This window comes from Panthera pardus, unplaced genomic scaffold (genome assembly GCF_024362965.1).
Source record: "Panthera pardus isolate Hobbes unplaced genomic scaffold, ASM2436296v1 HiC_scaffold_16, whole genome shotgun sequence".
In the NCBI taxonomy this organism is placed as follows: domain Eukaryota; kingdom Metazoa; phylum Chordata; class Mammalia; order Carnivora; family Felidae; genus Panthera; species Panthera pardus.
The window spans coordinates 156,215,091-156,228,772 of NW_026526721.1; the positions used below are offsets into that span (position 1 = coordinate 156,215,091).

Sequence of the window (13,682 nt, forward strand, 5' to 3'; positions counted from 1 at the left end):
ACGCGCGTCCCGCGCAGGCGCAGCTCGGCCCCACCCCCTCCCCGCGCCCGGCCGCCCGCTCGGTATTATGATTTGCGCTGGGTGCGGGGATTCGGCGGCCGGGAGGGAGTCGTCGGCGCCGCGGCCGCTGCAGACGGACGCCTTCCTGCCGGCTGAGGTAGGGACAAGCGCGGAGTGCGGGCGGGCGCGGCGGCCGTGGACCGGGGCTGCGGGCTGGCCTCCGCCGCCTGGTAGCCTGCGCCGTCGCCGGGCTGGACGTCCGGGCCGGGGCGCCCGCCGCAGGCGGAAAGTAAGTTGCGCGCTCCGCGCTTCCCGCGCCGGCCGCAGCGCGGGCCCGGGAGGACGCGGAGCCCCGACTGCGGCGGCCCGAGCCCGCGCGGCGGCGGCGGCGGCGGCGCGGCCTGGCGGCGGGGCGGCGGCGGCGGGCCCGGCGGGAGCCGGCACTGCGGCGGCCGGCCGCGGGCTCCCGGAGGCCCTGCCCTTGCGGCCGCGGCCGGATTGCGGCACCTCGGGAGGCGCCCGCATCCCGCGCCCCGCCCCGAGCCGGCCGAGTGCGGCGCCGCGGGGCCCCGCGCCCCGGCCGGGCTCCCCGCGCCTGGGTTCTCTCGTGGGGTGTGTGTTCTCGGAATGTGTTTCCTTTTTCAAACGAATCTGGAAATCTGGCCGCAGCAAGGGGCTTCCTTGGTAAAACTGCAGGCTTACAATAGAATGGGGATATTGTTGTCTGTAGAGAAAGGGCATCGGGGTAAGGAAGGAGGAGCAGTGCCCTTCCCAGGGGAGAGCGAGAATTTTTTTTTTTTTTTTTTTTTTCCGGATTGGGAGAGCAATCCGTTCTTTACCGTAGTCATCGCCTGTTGAATTCTTTCTGGACCATTTTGCAAAAACCTTCCTGCCTTTAACTTGGACTTGGGATCTGGGAAAGTGACAGTCTGTTTTCCTGGTTGGGGTTGGGGGGAGGGCAGTGGGGGGTTCTTGGAGCTGTGCTGTTCCTGACAGTCGGACCAGGTACAATCAGATAGCTTCTTGGCGAGATCGGTTTCACGCTCAGTATTTGGGGAGAATTTAGCAGTAGGGTTCTTTATCGAGGTTTGAGGATATAGGACCTTGCAAATTGTCAGGTTACTTTTTTTCTCTTTTATAAAATTGAGTGCATTCTCAGTCTTAGGAGCGGGTGGTAAAGCTGATTTAATGCGTTTCCCATCTTACCAGGTTTTAAGGTGAAGCATGGCTTACAAGTGATGGAACTGCAGATGTTGAGTATCCTGCTGAATTTTCACTACATTTCTTTCAAACATCAGACGCTTCAGCTGAATTTTCACTAAATTTCTTTCAAACATCAGATGCTTCGGTTCGGGTTCCTTGTACTGGGTTGGGACACTGTGTCTCAAATCAGTCTAATTTATCAGAATGTGTATTAGTGTGCTTTAAAGCCAGGAGCTGTCAAGGTTTATGTAATCAACTTATTAATTTATGATCTTATTACATTGCTTTCCAGATTTATAAAACCATTCCCTTAAGGAAATCTGTCTTCAACGTCTGCTTAAATATTTCTCTTGGAATTGGATTCCTGAGGAGGAATGCACTGTACAAGTGGTGATTTAAGCATACTAATTAGACAAGTTTCTGTAAAAAAAAAAAAAAAAAGAAAAGAAAAAGAAAAATACGTATTGATTCTTTTATCTGACTATTGTATTGTCCCTATTTGGAAAATAGATGACATTCCCATTTTACAGAACTAGAAATGAAATTACATGACATTCCCAAGGTCACATATTGAAGCAGTGTAGTAACTGAAAAATTAAGTGCATGGTGCTAACTTTTCTTACATCTTCAAGGTTTTCTAGGCAGGGAACTTTGAGTGTCACCTTTGTCTTTTTTAAATCTGCACGGTTTTTATATTATTTTAGGCACAGAAATGATTCTCACCCTATTAATTTTTCACTATTAAGAGTAAAGTTTTCAGTATTGTTGCAGTAAGTTCCATGAGTTTAAAACATACAAGAACTCAGAAGTTATCCTAATTTTTATTTTTCTAGAACAGAAATATAAATTGGACTTTATATTCAGATTTAATCCCATATTCCTAAAAGGAAGGTTTTTATATGTCCTTAGTAAAGTTGAGGGGCTTTCATGATACTTTTACTGGTCACAGGAAATAGTCTTTATCTAACCCTTACTGTGGGTGTTTGTTTCTGTCATACAGAAAGTGAAACTAAATGGGAAAGAAGTTACTTGTTTTTGGAGATAATTAAACAGCCATGGCTCTAGGTGTTGATATAAATAAGGCCTGGTGTCTTCCCTGTAGCAGCTTGTCTGGGCCTAAGAGCTCAGTAGCTGCCCAGGAAGAAAAGGGCACAAGTGAACTTGCCGCATGATCAGAATTTTAGGAATTAAAAACATAGATGAGGAACTTGCCCTGTTTTAACTGCATGCACGCTGTTTGCTTAACTAGAAGACAGAGTTTTTAACCAAGATGCTTTTCTAATAAAACTGTTCTTCATAATTTAGGTGTTTGTATGTGTGTGCAGGTAAATTCTTAGAGCAACTTAGGTGGAAAAGTTACTTGAGTAGATTCTGGAAGTTTTGAAGATAAGCTTAACCTATGCTATATTCACGGCACCTTTGCATGCTTATTTTCGCAGCCCTGGGTTCTGGGCAGCAATATAAAATTGAGTAAAAACCGGTTCCTGCCTTTGGGAGCTTACAGGCTGTCAGGGCCACTGAAGTCAACGCTAACAATAGGGTCCAACGGCTGCTGTGCCGAGGCTTAGGCACAGCTCTGTAGAAGCACAAAGGTGGGAGCAAGGAACAATCTGACTTGGGAAGGCTTCACGGAGGAGGCGACGATGAACTGGTCCTGAGGGACAGGTAGAGATCCCAGGCCGAGAAAAGGGGAGGGTGCTCAGAAGGTTCAGGGAGGATGAAAAGCTGAGGTGGAGTGGTGGAGGAAGAACTGAGATCCGAGTGGGTGAAAGGGAGTGGAGGTAAAGACAGTTCTGGTTTCAAAGAATATGAAAAGGAAGGGAGAAGCGTGGGCCAGGAGCTTTGGGCATGGAGAGGGAAGGGTTTTGGTCTTTTGTTTTTGTTTAGAAACAGCTGGTGTAAAATCTCTCCGGCTTAATAGCCTCGCAAGGCACTGGAAGTGTGTTGTCTGCTCTGGCTGATCTGGAGCTTCGTTATTCGCACTGGATTGTTTCCTCATCTGCTTTTCTGCACATCTGCCCTGGGCTGAGGCCTCCTGTCCCGTGGGAAACCATTTCTTGCCGCTGGTAGGGGAGGAGCCTGTCTAAAAGAGGGTTCCTGCCGTACCTTCCCTGAACATTTATTTCTCTGCTGCTTCCAGAACCTCCTGAGATCCTGCTTGGGCACCTCCAGCACTTGGCCTCTGCTCAGGTAGGCTCTTCCTGGGACAAACCAGGCTGCTTTGTCTCTCCTACCTGCACCCTCCAAAGTGCTGCCACGTGGCTGTACCATGGCAGTTACTTCAGAGTCCGTCACAGACCCTGTGCTGCGATTTTTAGGTTCTGCAGCGTCTCTAGGCTCAAAACAGGATTGGGCCTATCTAAATACCCCCTCGGCTGTGTATTGGCCTGGAAATGTCATGTAGGTTATCAAGTCTGTGCTCCAGAAGCGTGGGTTACAGGTCATAGAAACGGTCAGATCATAGGCTCCCTGGGCCTCAGGGTCTCCTTGTCGACATGCAGTTATTTTTCTCAAACTGAGAAGACTCAGCTTCTGGAAGGCAGAGACCACTTCTTTGATTTTAGCATCCCCAGACCGAAGTAATGCCTCATGCATAGTCCGTGTCCCCAAGTGGTGTCTTGATGAAAAAACTTCAAAACTCCAAACTTTAGTTTGTTGGGTTTTATCATCCTGGTAACAGCCATTGTAATACAGCTGAGCTAAATTTAAATTGTTTTTCAATCATAGAATTTTGGAGCTGAGGGCACGTCTTCGCTTGGTACCGGCATGTAGTACATGCTCAGGAAATGTTTGTTCCTGTCCTGCGCGTTTCCCGTCTGAGTGAATGGCACCACTTCTGCTACCACTCTCCGCCAGAACCATTCCGGATTTCCCTCTTTGCTTCCCCTCACCCCACGCATTGAGTTCTTGGCTTCTGCTTCCTGAATGGGTCTCCTCTGTTACATCCTCATCATCACTGCCCGCATATTGGCGGCCTTCATGTTTAGGTCAGTAAGCGATCATTTACCTGGAGACGTTTTCAGTAGTCCCCCCAGCTGTAGTCTTGCCCTGCCAGTCTGGTCGTCACTTTGCTGCCAGAGTGGTTTGTGTAACTGTCATCTCTGATTGTCGTTCCCCTGCACAGGATTCTTCTTTGGCTTCTTAGTGCCAGCTTTCGTTTGTTCATTTAATAGTATGAATCTCTCTCTTTCGGGTAGATGCTATACTGGGCAGGCCCTGGAATACAGACCGGAATAAAATGGACGTGGGCCTTAACACGGACTGAAGTTCTCATTTAGCTGAGTGGAGACACAGATTGTTACTCACATAATCACCTGAGTAATTATAACCGCAGTTGTGATAAGGGCCCTGATGGGAAAGGAATGGCACTGTGAGAGGGCACGGGAGCTGGTGTGTGGGGGTGTGCGGAGGGCAAGGACACGCTCGGGAGGGTTGACCTTAAGCTGGGCCCTGAAGCACGGTAAGGGCTCACCAGACTTGAGGAACCGCGGCTGATTTGCTTGGAATACGAGGCCCTTTGGGTATCTGGCCCCTGCCTCCCTGTCTGATCTCATCTCCTATGCTCTGCATGCATTATTGCCCCGGTCACAGTAAGCTCTCTGAGGTTTCTCTTCTGAAAAGCCTCTTCCCCGTCATCACCAATTTCACCTCTTAGCTCAGATGAGAAAATGAATGTCTCTGAGACGCCTCCTGAATGAACTCTCCAAGGTAGCTTTTGGGAAAGGGACGCCTCTTGTAGCCTATCTGTCCCTGTAAGAGACCGCACAGACCTTGTGGCAGTGATCTTCCTGGTATGTGCAGCAGAGGCGTCTAGTTAGGGGGGTAACTCGGGCCTGTTAGGGGATATGAAAAGAAGGGGGGAGCTAAGTATATAACCCCTCTCAGATGTCAGAGTCTCCCGGGAGGAAGGCCAGTTCTGAAAAGTTGGAGGAAAAACAGTGGGTGACTTTGATCCTACTCACATCCTGCTAATATGTGTTATCCCACTTAACCTTCATAATAAGTGTCCAAGGTGGTGATTATCTTTGTTTTATAGATTGAGATGTACCTATTCATAGAAGTTGAGTAACTTCCTGGGCTCCAGATTCTGTGGTACTCTTTCTGTTGCTATGATGCCGTTGCTCACATCTGCTGAATAAATGAATTTTGATCATTGTTAAAGTGCAGTTCTGTGGTGAGGATTATAAGAAAGGTTGACCGGGGCGCCTGGGTGGTTCAGTCGGTTACGTGTCCGACTTCGGCTCAGGTCACACGGCCCGCGACTTCGAGCCCCACATTGGGCTCTGTGCTGACAGCTCAGAACCTGCTTCACATTCTGTGTCTCCCTCACTCTCTGCCCCTCCCCAGCTCACGCTCTGGCTCTCCCCTTGAAAAATAAATAAATCATTAAAAAAAAAAAAAAAAAAGGTTGACCATGTGGTAGTGTGAAATGTTAAAACTTAGGATACCCTCCCAGCTCCTCTCTGATGTTCCTCCTGCTCTGTGTACACACCTCTTAGGCCAGTATATTGTCTTTATATTGCATAGCTAGGGGGAAATGTTTGAATAATAAACTGGGTTGAATACGTATTCATCCGGGGTGCCTGGGTGGCTCAGTCCGTTAAGCATCCGACCTTGGTCCAGGTCATGATCTCACGGTTCGTGGGTTCGAGCCCCACGTCAGGCTCTGTACTGACAGCTCAGAGCCTGGAGCCTGCTTCGGATTCTGTGTCTCCCTCTCTGTCTCTTTGCCCCTCCCTAGCTCGCTCGCTCGCTCTCTCTCTCTGTCAGAAATAAACTTTAAAAAAAGATTTTAAAAAATACATATTCATTTGTGTTGGTTTTTCTTTATTAGAGAGATTATGTTTTAGATAATGTAGGTTTTGCTCTTGCAGTGTAACTTACATGGATAAAGTTCATTTTAGGACGATATACTAACGAATATTCACAGAGAGATTATGAAGCTGGAGCGTACTGTTCATGGATCTCTTTTTAAAATAGTCATAATACTCTATAGCCTTTTATATAACAGTGGACAAAAGCAGAGTGATTGAATTTTAAAGTAAAGTTTGGCTTTCTGTTTTACCTCATTTTCTACAAGTGAAACAGTTCTCTCGTTATTGGCGTAAAGTATTATGTGTACTAAAGACAATGTGGAGTGAGAATATTCATTCAGTCTCCATTTCAGGGCTTGATTTTGTCCTTTGCTCTCCTGTTTTATGGGTATTTGCTAATCCTCTTTCAAAGGAAAATGCTTTTTCAGAAACAAATGGAGAGAATGTAATTTGCAAAGTATATTAAAATTGCGTTTCGGAAAGGATACAATTTTTAAGCAGAAAAGAGAACCTCCTAAATTTATCTGAATTACTTATTTTGTGTTGGCTGTTCTGTGCCACTGGCTGTTCTTGCCATCGCAAAATTGTGTGTAAACTCTAAGGTGAAGTTATTTTTAAGGTGCCATTCCAGTTTTACATGATCAGTAAATATCTCAGTCTGTCTTTTGAATAGTTATTTGCCTGTAATTTCATTTCTTAAAAAGAAGTTTCAAGAAGTCTGTAATGGAATTATTTGTTAATGATGTTTATTAGCTAAGTCTTTGGTGATGTTAGGGAATTTCCTCCATTTAATTGATTGCCGGGCTAGGTAAGTAGCTTAGCATATCAGAATTAGAGGAATGCGAGAAATACCAAAATAGATTTCTTTTATTTTTTTACTTTTTTAAGCGTCTGTTTTATTTTTGAGAGAGAAAGCACGTCCACACATGAGTGGGGGAGGGGCAGAGAGAGAGAGAGAGAGAGAGAGAGAGGGAGACAGAAGATCCGAAGCCGGTTCTGTGCTGACCGCAGAGAGCCAGATTCGGAGCTTGAACTCACCAACTGGGAGATCGTGACCTGAGCCGAAGTTGGACACTCAACCGACTGAGCTACTCAGCCACCCCCAAATAGACTTATTTTGGAATTAGGAAGGCCTAGGTAAAAGGGACGTCTCGTATTGTTGCAGGAAAAAGTGGAGGACCCAAGAGTCAGTGGAACCTGGAGTCCAACCTGGGCAGCCCTTTCCTGGGTGTAGGACTGGGGCAAAGAAGTCCTTTTCTTCTTTGGTCCCGCTTTCTCATCTGTAAAAATGGGTGTGATATTTCTGTGACGTTGCTGATTGTGAGGAATAAGTGATGAAACAAATGTGGAGTCCACTACCTACATAGATCCCCAGAAATGACATGGTTTACTCTTTTTGAGACCTGCATTACCACAAACCTGGAATTCTAAAAGGAGCGGTTGTGGCAGTAAAAGACATTTTTAAAATTTGAAATGAAACAAAGTCAACTGTGGTTTTGTTATGGGACGGGACTCCTATCTGTATAATCGTATTTAGGTTAGTAGTAGGTTTTTGGGCTGGTAGTAGGGTTGATAATGAGCGATCTGATCGGAGTCAAAACAAAAACTGCTGTTTTATCGAACTGTAAAGTGGACGGTGAGCTTTTAAAATTGGTTTCAATCCTCCAATGACCTTATTTGTGTGTTGCTTTCACGTTACTATCTAGAGTTTTATTCTTCTGTGCAGACCTCTTATCAGCTCTGTGGTTAGAAGCTGCGTCTGTGCATTTTTAACTCTTTAGTGACACTTTAACGAAACAAGTGTAATTCAAAGATAGCTATATGGTGAGTTATTGAGTATGGCAAGTTTTCCATGAGTTTTGAGAAAGTCAGAGTTCATCACAGTTGCCTAAGTGGTAAGCCATTAGGTATTTCTCAGGATCAGCCTTCTTAACCCTGCTGACTTACCTCACGTCTACCCCAAATCATAACTGCACCCAAGCTGATACTGTCCTTTCTGAAACCAGCCGTATGCACGCTCTGCTGTTTCCTTCCCCCAGTTTTGAGAATGGTGTTCCACTGCTCCCTGTTCAAGGATAAGCTCTGGTCTGTGGGCTGCCCTGTCTTTGGGATCCTGCCTTCTTGGAGTCCTCTACTCTTCCTTTGGCACGCCTCACCCAGACTAACCTGTGTAGTTATTTATCTTTTTATATGTAGATAACTTATTTGTAAAATTGTAAAGGATACTGTGTTATGTCCTACACAATTAGGGCTCAAATATTTGCTAATGAAAATAGGCTCAGCGTTCCTCTTCTTTCCTCAGCCTGAAGGAATTGCATACCTTGTCCCACAAGGGAAGCAAAATATTTCCTTGATTATGTCTTGTTTATTAACATGACATAAATAGATTTTGGACAATATGTTTTTAGGGGAATTAGTCTTTTCATAGATCTTAGTGGAAAAGTAAATTGGATAATTGTTTACAAAAAAGTAAAAATTAAAATTTTTTATATAATGTTTATTTTTTTATTTTTGAGAGAGAGACAGAGACAGAGACAGAGGAGGGTAAGTGTGGGAGGGGCAGAGAGAGAGGGAGAAACAGAATCCGAAGCAGGCTCCAGGCTCCAGGCTCCGAGCTGTCAGCACAGAGCCCGATGCGTGGCTCAAACTCACGGACTGTGAGATCATGACCTGAGCTCAGGAGTCGGACGCTCAACCGACTGAGCCACCCAGGAGCCTCCCCAAAAGTCAAAATTTTAATAACCTCTGTCTTTTTTAGGTTATAAAAGCAGCACACACTCACTGCCAAAAATTTGAAAAGAACAGAAAAACATAAAGAGAAAAAAATTCTGTAATCTTACCATCTTAACATTTTGGTATTTTTAAAATATATGTGCAGACAAATTATACGCTTAAAAAATTGAGATCATATGCCATGAAATTTGGCATATGAATTTTCTTACTTAACATTTTATTGTGAGAATTTCCCATGAGATTAAATAGCCTGAAAATATGACTGCATAGTGTTAATGTTAGGTATACTGTGATTTATTTAATTGTTTTCTTACTGTAGACCTTTAGGTTATTTAATTTTTTTGCATACATAAATACCATTGAACATTGTTAACTGTAAAGATTTTCAACATCTTCTTTCCTTTAAAATGTGTATCTAGTAGTGAGATTATCAAATCAAGAGTATTATTTTAAGGTTCTTGATATATGTTTTACCACATTGCTTTTCAGAAATCAGATAATTTGCAGACTTAACAATGTAAAAGCATCTCAAATGATTCAGTCTTTTTTTTTTAATGTTTATTTTCGAGAGAGGGAGGGAGAGAGAGAGGCAGAACATGAGTGGGGGAGGGGCAGAGAGAGAGAAAGAGAGGAAGACATAGAATCCAAAGCAGGCTCCAGGCTCTGGGTTGTCAGCACGGAGCCCGACGTGGGGCTCGAACCCATGAACTGCGAGGTCATGGCCTGAGCCGAAGCGGATACTGAACTGATTGAGCCACCCAGGCGCCCTTCAAATGATTAAGTCTTTTAAGCAAAAGTAAATGAAATGTTAGAGACCAGTATTTTTGTTTATAGATTAGTTTACTTTTTTCTGTTCCAGTATTCTTTTTTGACCATTTTTTTTTTTTAATGAGCATCTTCATCATGATATCAGCAAGGAAAGAAAAAGATGACAGGATTTTGACAGCATTAATAAAAATTTGGAAGAGAGATTTAGATTACTAAGTTTTTAAATTCTCCCAACTTCCACTTTCATTGTTTTCCTGGCAACAAGGAGTAATTGTGAGTTGCCTTTATTTATCTTGGAGTAACTTTTACATACCAGCTTTCGCTTAAGTCACTATGTGTTATGTGAGCACTTTTATACCAGGCTGTCACCAGAAATGGTGACACACTTAGCATTTTTCATCATTTTAACAAGAGGCAGATTCTGTTTCGGAATTTGGAACTTACTGTCTGCACTGCTGGTCCGAGTTTTGTGGCTTGAATGTTAACCCCTTCCTCTTTGCAAATAGTACTACTCTATATCAGCTAATAAATTGCCTGACTACTGGGTATGTTAAAATTCCTTGATGTATCCTGGGCCATTGCTTGTTTCACTTAGGGAAAGTAAAATTACGTAAGTCGGTGCTTCCTGAGATCGATCTGCACTGGTGACCCAGTCACTGCCTGAAGAGCAGAGCAGTCCTTTTAGCCCGCCGGTCCTAGTCACCTCAGTTGCCCCTGGGGTGTCCGTTAAAAGTGACCACTTGGAAGAAAACTTGCAAAATAGTAGGCGGTTACCTTCCCTTGGAAAATACTTTCCTAGACATTTGGAGGTATAATTTTGCCTACTTGGACATTTCTGATAATTAATAATTTAACCTTTGAATTTATAGTTCTATCTCGAGTCCATCCGGTGAGTGCAGACTGGTGACCGCGTAATGCTACGTGAGAACCATGTGGTAATATCAAGCTGATCAGTGAAAAACTCTGGATCCTTCCGTAACTAAGGACCTCTTGACCTATTTGTGATTTCTTCATCTTTGATTTATGGCTTATATTGGTAACTCCCAGGAGGAGGAGCGCTATTCTAGAAATGTGGAATATTGTTTACTTTGGACAAACGGAACGGCAGTGGCAACTGCGTGTAGAGTTGTGTTTATTTTGCTTGACCTGGGGGTTACTGACATTCTCAGAGGATTTAGTCTACTCTCTTCAGCCTATGCCATTTTTGTTACGGGTATCTTTGAAATTTTAGCAGTAAGATCAGCGTGGTAGTATTCATCGAGAGTCAGTTCTCCACTTACGTTAATTTTTCTATAAACACACAGGTTAGCCTAGTATTTTCCATGAGGAAAAATCATGGTTTTCATTTTTGGTATCTATAAAAGATAGCAGATGATTTTCGTACGTAACGAGCTTAAATGCAGTTTTAGTGTGGCTTTGCGAAACTCATCTTTCAGTTATCTGTATTAGAGGGAGAGCATTGGTACGGATTTTTTTTTTTTTAAGCGTTTAATTTGGGAGGTTTTTGTGTATGTAACTGCTGGTGGTCTGCTTTTAGGAGGAAATTTACAATATCCCAAGTAAAATGGGGAGAGGCAGTAGAAGTAGCCTAATTCACGCATGTGGCCCTTTCATTTCCACTCCCCTGCTTATGCCATGGGTGGCGGTGTTCAGTGTGCTGTTTGTCCTCCCCTCTCCTGGTGGGGGGAGGTGTGAGTAGTGTGTCCGTGTATCTGTTTGACATACAGACCACACTGTAGTGGTGGTGATGTCCATGCAAATCTCCAGTCTAAGAGTGAATTTGACCAGCCAAACAGGGTGACTTCCAAATGACAGTAGGTTGAACAGAGGCTGGTTCTACAACTGTTTTCAGCAGCTTGCAAAATGTGTGCCGGGCCACCCACACTTCCTTCCTCTTCTCCAGCCACGCCCGCACACTTCAGTTTGCTTCTCTTTAGCTGGGAGAACATCGGTATATTCTTGCAACATGTACTGGTAGTTGTTTCTCAAACATGAATCTCCATATTAGAAACGCTCTGAGGCTAGTTGGCCTGTTTCATTCTGGTCCAGCCCGGTTATGTGCATGTGGAAGCATACGCTAAGTAAGACTGCTTTAGCAGGGCCTCATTTAGTGGTCTTGCTGTTTTAAAAGATATCATCTTTATTATGTAGTCAAAAATATTGACGTAGAAGAATTCAGTGCGGTGGGAAAATATTATATAAAGTAGAGGAAAAAGTTGTGAGACTTCACATCTAGTATCTTAGCTTTGTAAGAAGCATAGGTATGAAGAATATATACTCAAAGATGAAGAGAGGTCATCCTGGATGAAAGTATAAGGTGAATGGGGGCGCCTGGGTGGTTCAGTCGGTTAAGCGTCCAACTCTTGGTTTCGGCTCAGGTCATGGTCTCACGGTGAGTTTAAGCCTGTGTTGGGCTCTGTGCTGGCAGTGTGGAACCTGCTTAGGATTCTCTCTCTCCCTCTCTTTCTGCACCTCCCCTGCTCTCTCGCTCTCAAGATAAATAAACTTAAAAAAAATTAAATTAAAAAAAGAAAGTATAAGGTGATTTTTTTCTTCCTATATTGTGCTTTTCTGCATTTTCCAAATTTTCTAAAGTGAATTTGTATCAACTTGTAGAGAGAAATACTTTTAAGATGGTTGTAAACCTCTCTCTCTCTTTGTGTCTGTCTGTATTATTCCATTTTATAAAAAAAATTTGTTCCTTGGCATATATTATACTTAGAAAATAATTTGAACGGCTTTGTACCAAACTGCTAACAGAGATTGTCTCAGACAGTAGAAAATTGGATGATTTGTAAGAAAAAATTCTTTTTGTCAGTTTATATGTTCTAATTGTATTTTTCCCTATATTGTACAGATATTTCTTTCATAACTTCATAATTGAAGCAAAATATTAAAAGGAAAGTGCTATGTCAAGTGAAAAAAGTAGGCTCCAAGATATAAAGTTATGTGTAGAATGATCACACCTTTGAAAACAAAGAAGAAACTGTATAAATATTTGCAGAAAGATTGCCAAAATGTTAATGGCGCTGATCTTCAGTGGTAGAACTACGGATGCCTTTTAATTCTTCCTGCTTCCTAGTCTATATGTTCTAGATTCTCTGTAAGAATATATTACTTTCGGGGAAGAAAATGTAAAGGAACATTTAGTTCTTTTTGAAAGGGTAGAGTTGAAAGAAGGTCCTCTTGATATTTCAAAAGCAAATACTTAGATTTTGTGGGATTTTTTTGGAAAAATTATCAGACTTTGATGCCCAACTAGAGATACTCTTTTCTTTGCATTACAGTCTTGCATCCGTCATTTTCAGTTTAATATGTTTTAGGAAACTGGACAGCTCTGTAAATTCATTCTCTCGCAGTAGGGTGGAACAGTAAAAGCATTTCTATTTGGACGAAGGAGAACACCATCGTTTCAATAATGGTGGTGGTGGTGGTAGCTAGTGTTTACTGCTTCCTCTGTGTCAGGCTTAATTGCAAACCTTTTTGCTGTACTAACTCACTTAATTCTCCCCACAACCTGTGAACTTGTACTCTTACTACTAACATTTTCTAATGGGGAAACTGATCATACAGGGAGGTCAGGTTTTGTTCAGGGCCCATGGCGACTGGTAGGGGAGCTGGGTTTCAGATCCAGTCCTCGGCGCTCCGAGCCAGTGTTCGGCCACGCCCGACTACCCCACTGCCTTGCCTAGAGGCTGGATGAGACGGGCTGGTGGAGAGAGGGAAGCAAGGGTAATGGCAGGAGCTGCCGGATCCTTCTTGGAGCTGAAGGAGCAGGTAAGCGTTCCAGGGTTTCCCTGTCTCTAGACGAGGCCCTGTGTGTGAGCTTAAGGGTTACCCGGATGCTCACCTTTGGTGTGTTGTGTAAATCGCCTTGGCCTAGTGTGAATGCTTAGGCCTTTCAGTATTTGTGGGATATTTCAGGGTTGTGCAGAGTACCGTGAGGCACCTCAGCCAGTATGCCACAGCCTTAGCTATCGGCGCCCTGTGTTCATAGTGATAGTTTCTTTTTTCCTATCGAATGGAAAGCCTCCGTGTGAAGGTGTTTTGTGTGTTCCCAGGTGCTGGCATTATAATTGATTTCTGCTGGCCTGCTCGAAGATTGTCTGTTGTGAAGGTCGCCCTCTTTGGCTGTTGGAGTGAGCGTTTCATGACCCGGCAGGG

General features: G+C 43.9%; 1 protein-coding gene across 1 annotated transcript in view; it reads left to right on the forward strand.

Moving 5' to 3' along the window:
* The first annotated feature begins 29 nt into the window (after window positions 1-29).
* The window catches only part of SNRK (SNF related kinase), a 59,023-nt gene continuing 45,370 nt past the window's right edge, over window positions 30-13,682 (forward strand). The window contains exon 1 of the mRNA XM_019418551.2: window positions 30-157. The gene's annotated coding sequence lies outside the window, so the exon portion shown is untranslated. The remainder of the gene's footprint in view (window positions 158-13,682) is intronic.